This window comes from Oncorhynchus keta, chromosome 34 (assembly GCF_023373465.1).
Source record: "Oncorhynchus keta strain PuntledgeMale-10-30-2019 chromosome 34, Oket_V2, whole genome shotgun sequence".
NCBI classification, from domain to species: domain Eukaryota; kingdom Metazoa; phylum Chordata; class Actinopteri; order Salmoniformes; family Salmonidae; genus Oncorhynchus; species Oncorhynchus keta.
Window position 1 is genome coordinate 14,801,344 of NC_068454.1, and position 12,605 is coordinate 14,813,948.

General features: G+C 46.8%; 1 protein-coding gene across 7 annotated transcripts in view; it reads right to left on the bottom strand.

The window, feature by feature from the left end:
- LOC118366765 (interleukin-1 receptor accessory protein-like 1-B) overlaps positions 1-12,605 on the bottom strand; it is a 580,901-nt gene that overhangs the window by 529,708 nt on the left and 38,588 nt on the right. Inside the window, exon 1 of one of the 7 annotated variants that reach the window (XM_052493221.1) lies at positions 2,309-2,395. The exons of the other annotated variants lie outside the window; for them this stretch is intronic. The gene's annotated coding sequence lies outside the window, so the exon portion shown is untranslated. Of the gene's footprint in view, positions 1-2,308; positions 2,396-12,605 lie in introns of those variants that run through there. 7 annotated transcript variants of the gene reach the window in all.

Below are 12,605 nucleotides of genomic sequence, written 5' to 3' on the forward strand. Positions count from 1 at the left end.
CTGTCTCATCACCACTATAATCCTCATCAACATGACTCCTGTCCTGTCTCATCACCTCTCTAATCCTCATCAACATGACTCCTGTCCTGTCTCATCACCTCTCTAATCCTCATCAACATGACTCCTGTCCTGTCTCATCACCACTCTAATCCTCATCAACATAACATGACTCCTGTCCTGTCTCATCACCACTATAATCCTCATCAACATGACTCCTGTCCTGTCTCATCACCACTATAATCCTCATCATCATGACTCCTGTCCTGTCTCATCACCTCTCTAATCCTCATCAACATGACTCCTGTCCTGTCTCATCACCACTATAATCCTCATCAACATGACTCCTGTCCTGTCTCATCACCTCTCTAATCCTCATCAACATGACTCCTGTCCTGTCTCATCACCTCTCTAATCCTCATCAACATGACTCCTGTCCTGTCTCATCACCACTATAATCCTCATCAACATGACTCCTGTCCTGTCTTATCACCACTATAATCCTCATCAACATGACTCCTGTCCTGTCTCATCACCACTCTAATCCTCATCAACATGACTCCTGTCCTGACTCATCACCACTATAATCCTCATCAACATAACATGACTCCCGTCCTGTCTCATAACCTCTCTAATCCTCATCATGATGACTCCTGTCCTGTCTCATCACCACTATAATCCTCATCAACATAACATGACTCCTGTCCTGTCTCATCACCACTATAATCCTCACCAACATGACTCCTGTCCTGTCTCATCACCACTCGAATCCTCATCAACATAACATGACTCCTGTCCTGTCTCATCACCACTATAATCCTCACCAACATGACTCCTGTCCTGTCTCATCACCACTCGAATCCTCATCAACATAACATGACTCCTGTCCTGTCTCATCACCACTATAATCCTCATCAACATGACTCCTGTCCTGTCTCATCACCACTCTAATCCTCATCAACATGACTCCTGTCCTGTCTCATCACCACTCTAATCCTCATCAACATAACATGACTCCTGTCCTGTCTCATCACCTCTCTAATCCTCATCAACATGACTCCTGTCCTGTCTCATCACCACTCTAATCCGCATCAACATAACATGACTCCTGTCCTGTCTCATCACCACTATAATCCTCATCAACATAACATGACTCCTGTCCTGTCTCATCACCACTCTAATCCTCATCAACATGACTCCAGTCCTGTCTCATCACCACTATAATCCTCATCATGATGACTCCTGTCCTGTCTCATCACCTCTCTAATCCTCATCAACATGACTCCTGTCCTGTCTCATCACCTCTCTAATCCTCATCAACATAACATGACTCCTGTCCTGTCTCATCACCACTATAATTCTCATCAACATGACTCCTGTCCTGTCTCATCACCACTATAATCCTCATCAACATGACTCCTGTCCTGTCTCATCACCCCTCTAATCCTCATCAACATGACTCCTGTCCTGTCTCATCACCTCTCTAATCCTCATCAACATGACTCCTGTCCTGTCTCATCACCACTATAATCCTCATCAACATGACTCCTGCCCTGTCTCATCACCTCTCTAATCCTCATCAACATGACTCTTGTCCTGTCTCATAACCTCTCTAATCCTCATCATGATGACTCCTGTCCTGTCTCATCACCACTATAATCCTCATCAACATAACATGACTCCTGTCCTGTCTCATCACCACTATAATCCTCATCAACATGACTCCTGTCCTGTCTCATCACCACTATAATCCTCATCAACATAACATGACTCCTGTCCTGTCTCATCACCACTCTAATCCTCATCAACATGACATGACTCCTGTATAGTAGCCTCTAGGCTGCTATAAATTGTAATTAAGGCATAAGATCAACCACAACACACAACACACACAAAACCCTGTAATACATTTTAATCTCTCAAAGAGAGAGTGAGAGAGAGAGGGAGACAGAGAAAGGGAGCGAGAAAGAAAGAGAGAAAGAGACAAGGCTAAGCTTGGTTGTCCACCATCCAGAAAACTGTCAACCCTACAGCTGCTCTTTAACTGCCAGAGAGGATGTATGTGTGTGCTGCAGTAGTGAGCCTATACTATCAAGAACACAAAGCCCACACAAATCCCTGAAATATGGGGGAATGCAATGCTTGGTATTTCTTAGCGGTGATGTGCTGGTATCCATGGCAATAACGGTCCCTATCTGGTAAAGCCATCCTCGTGACGATGGGTCCTAAATGAGGCCAATAATGTCCCTCTGCTCGGGTCCCCAGAGTCCTGCCTGTTTAAAAAGCCATTGCCTGCTTGACTGGGGGCTACCTGGAAGATAACGGCGAGGTTGGAGCAGACTGGAGAGGGGAGGGGGAGGACGAGGAGGAGGAGGTGGGGAGATATTCTTCTTCTTGGTTCACCTGTAGAGAAGGCACTTTTCAGTTTTGTTCTGGCCATTTCAAATCAAACTCAAATCAAATTGTATTTGTCACATGCACCGAATACAACATGTGTAGAAAAAAATGAAATAGTAACACAAGAGGAATCAAATTAAATACACAAGAATGGAAACATATACAGGGAGAACCTGTACCTGATCAATGTGGAGATATATACAGGGAGTACCAGTACCAGATCAATGTGGAGATATATACAGGGAGTACCAGTACCAGATCAATGTGGAGATATATACAGGGAGTACCTGTACCTGATCAATGTGCAGCTATATACAGGGAGTACCAGTACCAGATCAATGTGGAGATATATACAGGGAGTACCAGTACCAGATCAATGTGGAGATATATACAGGGAGTACCAGTACCAGATCAATGTGGAGATATATACAGGGAGTACCAGTACCAGATCAATGTGCAGCTATATACAGGGAGTACCAGTACCAGATCAATGTGGAGATATATACAGGGAGTACCTGTACCTGATCAATGTGCAGCTATATACAGGGAGTACCAGTACCTGATCAATGTGCAGCTATATACAGGGAGTACCAGTACCTGATCAATGTGCAGCTATATACAGGGAGTACCAGTACCTGATCAATGTGCAGCTATATACAGGGAGTACCAGTACCAGATCAATGTGGAGATATATACAGGGAGTACCTGTACCTGATCAATGTGCAGCTATATACAGGGAGTACCAGTACCTGATCAATGTGCAGCTATATACAGGGAGTACCAGTACCAGATCAATGTGGAGATATATACAGGGAGTACCTGTACCTGATCAATGTGCAGCTATATACAGGGAGTACCAGTACCTGATCAATGTGCAGCTATATACAGGGAGTACCAGTACCTGATCAATGTGCAGCTATATACAGGGAGTACCAGTACCTGATCAATGTGCAGCTATATACAGGGAGTACCAGTACCAGATCAATGTGGAGATATATACAGGGAGTACCTGTACCTGATCAATGTGCAGCTATATACAGGGAGTACCAGTACCTGATCAATGTGCAGCTATATACAGGGAGTACCAGTACCTGATCAATGTGCAGCTATATACAGGGAGTACCAGTACCTGATCAATGTGCAGCTATATACAGGGAGTACCAGTACCAGATCAATGTGGAGATATATACAGGGAGTACCTGTACCTGATCAATGTGCAGCTATATACAGGGAGTACCAGTACCTGATCAATGTGCAGCTATATACAGGGAGTACCAGTACCTGATCAATGTGCAGCTATATACAGGGAGTACCAGTACCTGATCAATGTGCAGCTATATACAGGGAGTACCAGTACCAGATCAATGTGGAGATATATACAGGGAGTACCTGTACCTGATCAATGTGCAGCTATATACAGGGAGTACCAGTACCTGATCAATGTGCAGCTATATACAGGGAGTACCAGTACCTGATCAATGTGCAGCTATATACAGGGAGTACCAGTACCTGATCAATGTGCAGCTATATACAGGGAGTACCAGTACCAGATCAATGTGGAGATATATACAGGGAGTACCTGTACCTGATCAATGTGCAGCTATATACAGGGAGTACCAGTACCTGATCAATGTGCAGCTATATACAGGGAGTACCAGTACCTGATCAATGTGCAGCTATATACAGGGAGTACCAGTACCTGATCAATGTGCAGCTATATACAGGGAGTACCAGTACCAGATCAATGTGGAGATATATACAGGGAGTACCTGTACCTGATCAATGTGCAGCTATATACATGGAGTACCAGTACCAGATCAATGTGGAGATATATACAGGGAGTACCTGTACCAGATCAATGTGGATATATATACAGGCAGTACCTGTACCAGATCAATGTGGAGATATATACAGGGAGTACCTGTACCAGATCAATGTGGAGATATATACAGGGAGTACCTGTACCAGATTAATGTGGATATATATACAAGGAGTACCTGTACCAGATCAATGTGGAGATATATACAGGGAGTACCTGTACCAGATCAATGTGGAGATATATACAGGGAGTACCAGTACCAGATCAATGTGGAGATATATACAGGGAGTACCTGTACCAGATCAATGTGGAGATATATACAGGGAGTACCAGTACCAGATCAATGTGGAGATATATACAGGGAGTACCTGTACATGATCAATGTGGATATATATACAGGGAGTACCAGTACCAGATCAATGTGGAGATATATACAGGGAGTACCAGTACCAGATCAATGTGGAGATATATACAGGGAGTACCTGTACCAGATCAATGTGGATATATATACAGGGAGTACCTGTACCAGATCAATGTGGAGATATATACAGGGAGTACCTGTACCAGATCAATGTGGAGATATATACAGGGAGTACCTGTACCAGATCAATGTGGAGATATATACAGGGAGTGAGTACCAGTACCAGATCAATGTGGAGATATATACAGGGAGTACCTGTACCAGATCAATGTGGAGATATATACAGGGAGTACCTGTACCAGATCAATGTGGAGATATATACAGGGAGTACCAGTACCAGATCAATGTGGAGATATATACAGGGAGTACCAGTACCAGATCAATGTGGAGATATATACAGGGAGTACCTGTACCAGATCAATGTGGAGATATATACAGGGAGTACCAGTACCAGATCAATGTGGAGATATATACAGGGAGTACCTGTACCAGATCAATGTGGAGATATATACAGGGAGTACCAGTACCAGGTCAATGTGCAGCTGTATACAGGGAGTACCATTACCAGATCAATGTGCAGCTATATAAATCAAATCAAATCAATTGTTATTTGTCACATACACATGGTTAGCAGATGTTAATGCGAGTGTAGCGAAATGCTTGTGCTTCTAGTTCCGACAATACAGTAATAACCAACAAGTAATCTAGCTAACAATTCCAAAACTACTACCTTATAGACACAAGTGTAAGGGGATAAAGAATATGTACATAAAGATATATGAATGCGTACAGAGCAGCATAGGCAAGATACAGTAGATGGTATCGAGTACAGTATATATACATATGAGATGAGTATGTAAACAAAGTGGCATAGTTAAAGTGGCTAGTGATACATGTATTACATAAGGATGCAGTAGATGATATAGAGTACAGTATATACGTATACATATGAGATGAAAAATGTAGGGTATGTAAACATTATATTAGGTAGCATTGTTTAAAGTGGCTTGTGATATATTTTACATCATTTCCCATCAATTCTCATTATTAAAGTGGCTGGAGTTGAGTCAGTGTGTTGGCAGCAGCAACTCAATGTTAGTGGTGGCTGTTTAAAAGTCTGATGGCCTTGAGATAGAAGCTGTTTTTCAGTCTCTCGGTCCCAGCTTTGATGCACCTGTACTGTCCTCGCCTTCTGGATGATAGCGGGGTGAACAGGCAGTGGCTCGGGTGGTTGTTGTCCTTGATGATCTTTATGGCCTTCCTGTGACATCGGGTGGTGTAGGTGTCCTGGAGGGCGGGTAGTTTGCCCCCGGTGATGCGTTGTGCAGACCTCACTACCCTCTGGAGAGCCTTACCGTTGTGGGCGAAGCAGTTGCCGTACCAGGCGGTGATACAGCCCGACAGGATGCTCTCGATTGTGCATCTGTAGAAGTTTGTGAGTGCTTTTTGTGACAAGCCGAATTTCTTCAGCCTCCTGAGGTTGAAGAGGCGCTGCCGCGCCTTCTTCACGATGCTGTCTGTGTGGGTGGACCAATTCAGTTTGTCTGTGATGTGTACGCCGAGGAACTTAAAACTTACTACCCTCTCCACTACTGTTCCATCGATGTGGATAGGGGGGTGTTCCCTCTGCTGTTTCCTGAAGTCCACAATCATCTCCTTAGTTTTGTTGACGTTGAGTGTGAGGTTATTTTCCTGACACCACACTCCGAGGGCCCTCACCTCCTCCCTGTAGGCCGTCTCGTCGTTGTTGGTAATGAAGCCTACCACTGCTGTGTCGTCCGCAAACTTGATGATTGAGTTGGAGGCGTGCGTGGCCACGCAGTCGTGGGTGAACAGGGAGTACAGGAGAGGGCTCAGAACGCACCCTTGTGGGGCCCCAGTGTTGAGGATCAGCGGGGTGGAGATGTTGTTGCCTACCCTCACCACCTGGGGGCGGCCCGTCAGGAAGTCCAGTACCCAGTTGCACAGGGCGGGGTCGAGACCCAGGGTCTCGAGCTTGATGACGAGCTTGGAGGGCACTATGGTGTTAAATGCCGAGCTGTGTCTGAGCCGTTGAATTGAGATTCTACTTTGTTTCTATACTGACGCTTAGCTTGTTTGATTGCCTTGTGGAGGGAATAGTTACACTGTTTGTATTCCGTCATGTTTCCGGTCACCTTGCCCTGATTAAAAGCAGTGGTTCGTGCTTTCAGTTTCACGCGAATGCTGCCATCAATCCACGGTTTCTGGTTTGGGAATGTTTTAATCGTTGCTATGGGAACGACATCTTCAACGCACGTACTAATGAATTCGCTCACCGAATCAGCGTATTCGTCAATGTTGTTGTCTGACGCAATACGAAACATATCCCAGTCCACGTGATGGAAGCAGTCTTGGAGTGTGGAATCAGATTGGTTGGACCAGCGTTGAACAGACCTCAGCGCGGGAGCTTCTTGTTTTAGTTTCTGTCTGTAGGCAGGGATCAACAAAATGGAGTCGTGGTCAGCTTTCCCGAAAGGAGATCAGGGAGTACCAGTACCAGATCAATGTGGAGCTATATACAGGGAGTACCAGATCAATGTGCAGCTATATACAGGGAGTACCAGTACTAGATCAATGTGGAGCTATATACAGGGAGTACCAGTACCAGATCAATGTGCAGAGGTTTAAGGTATTTGAGGTAGATATGTACATGCAGACAGGGTAAAGTGACTAGGCATCAGGATAGACAATAATAAGTTATTTGAGGTAGATATGTACATGAAGGCAGGGTAAAGTGACTAGACATCAGGATAGAAAATAATACGGTATTTGAGGTAGATATGTACATGCAGACAGAGTAAAGTGACTAGGCATCAGGTTAGACAATAATAAGGTATTTGAGGTAGATATGTACATGCAGACAGGGTAAAGTGACTAGGCATCAGCAGAGATAATAATAAGGTATTTGAGGTAGATATGTACATGAAGGCAGGGTAAAGTGACTAGGCATCAGCAGAGATAATAATAAGGTATTTGAGGTAGATATGTACATGCAGACAGGGTAAAGTGACTAGGCATCAGCAGAGATAATAATAAGGTATTTGAGGTAGATATGTACATGAAGGCAGGGTAAAGTGTAGAATGTTTTTACACCATCTCAGTTGTAGAATGTTTATACACCATCTCAGTTGTAGAATGTTTTTACACCATCTCAGTTGTAGAATGTTTTTACACCATCTTCTGAGCATTTTCCCCATCTTCTATTTCAAAAGGTACCATCGTTATGCATATCAGTCAACATATTTTAAGATATGAGCAGACACACACACACACACACACACACACACACACACACACACACACACACACACACACACACACACACACACACACACACACACACACACACACACACACACACACACACACACACACATAAAGAGCACAACCTGTATTAACGCCTTATTGAACAGGAGGTTCATAATATTGAACATATAGTAGTCACTAGGGAGGGAGGGAGAGAGGGAGGAGAGGCCCTGGCTGTTTAATCTACCAATTTACCTCCTTACCTCCCTCTCTTTCTCTCTCCATAGCTCTTCTCTCCCCAACGTCACACCACATATCTCCCCATACCTCCATCCCTTCATCCTGCCATCCTTCCCCCAGTATCCCCTAATCCCAGTAACCCTCCATCCATCTGTCTGTGCTCCTAAGACTCTTACTGCTCTCCTCTCCTCCAACCCAACCCCTCTTGTTAGTCTGAAACCAATCCCCAGACCAACTAAGCTCCATCTGTCCATTTCTCCATCCCCCACCTTTATACAGTACCTCCCTCTTTACAACACCTTACTGCAGCCCTCCACCGCTATATAGTGTAGCATACCGTCCCCAAAGTCTCTCTCCTAATACACACACATATAACCACACATAACCACACACACAAACACACACATACAATCCTGGAAATATTGTATTGTAGGGTGTTTTCTCTTGTCTATATTACAGTTTCCCTGGGTCTCAGAGAGAATAGTTTCCCTGGGTCTCAGAGAAGAGTTTCCCTGGGTCTCAGAGAGAAGAATAGCCGCTGGTGGGGAGCTGGCTATCTCAGATCAGATCGTATTACAGGCTTTAGGTGAACAGAAACAGTATTAAAGATGGGAAGTTCTCTGTGTAGCTGGCTGTAAGGTTATCCTGCTGGAGATGGGAAGGGATACAAGATGGTTATCTTTACATTACATTCAGGCCTAACCTCTCATTGTCATACAAAACAACAACACAAACAGCCCCCCCACACTACTCTCTGTCAGGGGATGGTAGGAGAGGTAAGGCTGGGAAGAGAGCAGGAGGAGGAGGGAGGGAGGGAGGTGGATAAAAAGAGAGAGGGGTATAGGGGAGCTGCAGGGCTAGGAGGAGGGAGGGAGGGAGGGAGGGAGGGAGGGGGAGGGAGGGAGGGAGGGAGGGAGGGAGGGAGGGGGGGAGGGAGGGAGGGAGGGAGGGAGCTGCAGGGCTAGGAAGAGAGTCAGAACATTTCCAGAGCCATGAACATGACCTGTATTTGAGGAGGGCACACAAACACACACAGACACACACAGACACACACAGACACACACAGACACACACAGACACACACAAACACACACAGACACACACACCACATGATACAGGCATGAGACACTAGAGAGACACTGTCACGTTCTGACCATAGTTCTTTTGTGTTTTCTTTGTTTTAGTGTTGGTCAGGACGTGAGCTGAGTGGGCATTCTATGTTGTATGTCTAGTTTGTCTATTTCTATGTTTGGCGTGATATGATTCTCAATCAGAGGCAGATGTTAGTCATTGTCTCTGATTGGGAACCATATTTAGGTAGCCTGTTTTGTGTTGGATTTTTGGGCGGTTGTCTTCTGTCTTTGTGTCTATGCACCAGATAGGACTGTTTTTTTTCTTCACATTAGTTGTTTTGTATTTTGTAGTGTTCACGTTTATTGTCCTTATTAAACATGTTGAACAATAACCACGCTGCATTTTGGTCCTCCTCTCCTTCAACGGAAGAAAACCGTTACAGAACCACCCACCAACCAAGGATCAAGCGGCATGGTAACAGGCAGCAGCAGCAGGAGAGGCAGCGATGTCAGGACTCCTGGAAATGGGAGGACGTTTTGAACGGCAAGGGTTGCTACACATGGGAGGAGATCCTTACTGGAAGCGATTGCCTCCCATGGGAACAGGTGGAGGCAGCTAGGAGAGCGGAGGCAGCCGGAGAGAGGAGCCAACGATATGAGGCAACACAGCTGGCAAGGAAGCACGAGAGGCAGCCCCAAAAATGTATTGGGGGGGACACACAGAGTGTGTCGAAGCCAGGAAGGAGACCTGTGCCAACTTCCTGTGCTTACCGGAGAGCGAGAGAGACCGAGCAGGCACCGTGTTATGCTGTGGAGCGCACGGTGTCCCCAGTGCGGGTGCATAGCCCAGTGCGGTACATACCAGCTCCTCGTATCGGCCAGGCTAGAGTGGGCATCGAGCCAGGTGCCATGAAGCCGGCTCTACGCATCTGGTCTCCAGTGCATCTCCTTGGGCCGGCATACATGGCACCAGCCCTACACATGGTGTCCCCGGTCGCCCTGCACTGGCAGGGCGACCGGGAGCATTCAACCAGGTAAGGTTGGGCAGGCTCGGTGCTCAAGAGCTCCAGTGCGCCTGCACGGTCCGGTCTATCCAGTACCACCTCCACGCACCAGCCCTCCGGTGGCAGCCCCCCGCACCAGGCTGTCTCTCCGTCTCATCCCTACGGGTGCTCCCATCTTTCCAGCGCTGCCAGAGCCTTCCGCCTGTCCAGAGCTGCTAGACTCTCACGCCTGTCCAGAGCTGCTAGAGTCTCCCTCCTGTCCAGAGCTGCTAGACTCTCCCGCCTGTCCAGAGCTGCTAGAGTCTCCCGTCTGTCTAGAGCTGCTAGTCTCCCGCCTGTCCAGAGCTGCTAGAGTCTCCCGCCTGTCCAGAGCTGCTAGAGTCTCCCGCCTGTCCAGAGCTGCTAGAGTCTCCCGCCTGTCCAGAGCTGCTAGTCTCCCTCCTGTCCAGAGCTGCTAGACTCTCCCGCCTGTCCAGCGCTGCTAGAGTCTCCCGTCTGTCTAGAGCTGCTAGTCTCCCGCCTGTCCAGAGCTGCTAGAGTCTCCCGCCTGTCCAGAGCTGCTAGAGTCTCCCGCCTGTCCAGAGCTGCTAGAGTCTCCCTCCTGTCCAGAGCTGCTAGAGTCTCCCGCCTGTCCAGAGCTGCTAGAGTCTCCCGCCTGTCCAGAGCTGCTAGTCTCCCGCCTGTCCAGAGCTGCCAGAGCCGCCAGTCTGCAAGGAGCCGCGAGAGTCGCCAGTCTGCAAGGAGCCGCCAGAGTTGCAAGTCTGCAAGGAGCCGCCAGTCTGCAAGGAGCCGCCAGATCCGCCAGTCTACAAGGAGCCACCAGAGCCGCAAGTCTGCAAGAAGCCGCCAGAGCCGCCAGTCTGCAAGGAGCCGTCAGAGCCGCCATTCAGCCAGGATCCGTCAGAGCCGCCATTCAGCCAGGATCCGTCAGAGCCGCCATTCAGCCAGGATCCGTCAGAGCCGCCATTCAGCCAGGATCCGCCAGAGCCGCCATTCAGCCAGGATCCGTCAGAGCCGTCAGTCAGCAAGAAGCTGCCAGAGCCGTCAACCTGCCTGAGCTATCTCTCGGCCCTGAGCTGCCCCTCGGTCCTGAGCTATCTCTCGGTCCTGAGCTACCCCTCGGTCCTGAGCTACCCCTCGGTCCTGAGCTGCCCCTCGGTCCTGAGCTGCCCCTCGGTCCTGAGCTACCCCTCAGTCCGGAGCTGCCCCTCAGTCCGGAAGAGTTTGTTTAGTCCAGGCAACCCTAGTCCTTTAGTAGGGTTGCCAATCCTAGGTCGGCGGCGAGGGTCGCCGTTGCTAGGAGGAAACTAAAGCGGACAAAGACTATGGTGGAGTGGGGGTGCACTGTCACGTTCTGACCATAGTTCTTTTGTGTTTTCTTTGTTTTAGTGTTGGTCAGGTCGTGAGCTGAGTGGGCATTCTGTGTTGTATGTCTAGTTTGTCTATTTCTATGTTTGGCCTGATATGGTTCTCAATCAGAGGCAGGTGTTAGTCATTGTCTCTGATTGGGAACCATATTTAGGTAGCCTGTTTTGTGTTGGGTTTTGTGGGTGGTTGTCTTCTGTCTTTGTGTCTATGCACCAGATAGGACTGTTTAGTTTTTTTGCACATTTGTTGTTTTGTATTTTGTAGTGTTCACGTTTATTGTCCTTATTAAACATGTTGAACACTAACCACGCTGCATTTTGGTCCTCCTCTCCTTCAACGGAAGAAAACCGTTACAGACACAATCACTGACGGTTCCATTCACAAATATCACACCTACACACACACATTTATAATATAGATTAGAGCTGGGATGATAAATAACAAATGATCACCACCGACGACACCGATCACTTATCGCAAGTATTTTGCTGATATTATTCATTACGATAAGCAGCCTTTACTAGAGAAATGTCAAGTTTGAAACAAAATCAGTTTGCTAATATGGGGGATCGTTAATGGGACAACTGATGGCTACAACCATCAAACTACTAGTAGTAGTTTAAAGAATACAATTATAAAATGAAAGTTTTAATAAAAAAATGTGTTCTATTCATCATTATCGCATCAATTCTGTCAGTTTATCCTGATATGGATTTTGGTCCATATTGCCCAGCTTTAATACATATCGTAGGGCCAAAGAAACAGGTAAATGTCACTTAGATACGTTATGGGGTTACAGCACACAGACACAGTATGTTTCTAACATCTCAATAAAGATGCAGTACTGACAGCAGTTCTACAAGCTCCAGTTATTCTAGAAGGACATAGGCGACATGATGCCTGTCTCTGAGGTGTGTGTTAATGTAGTGTACACAACAGTACTGTCCACCAAACACACTCTGAGGAGGCGGCCATCAAATAACAGCCAAGTGCCTTCTCTACAGGTGAACCACAGTCAT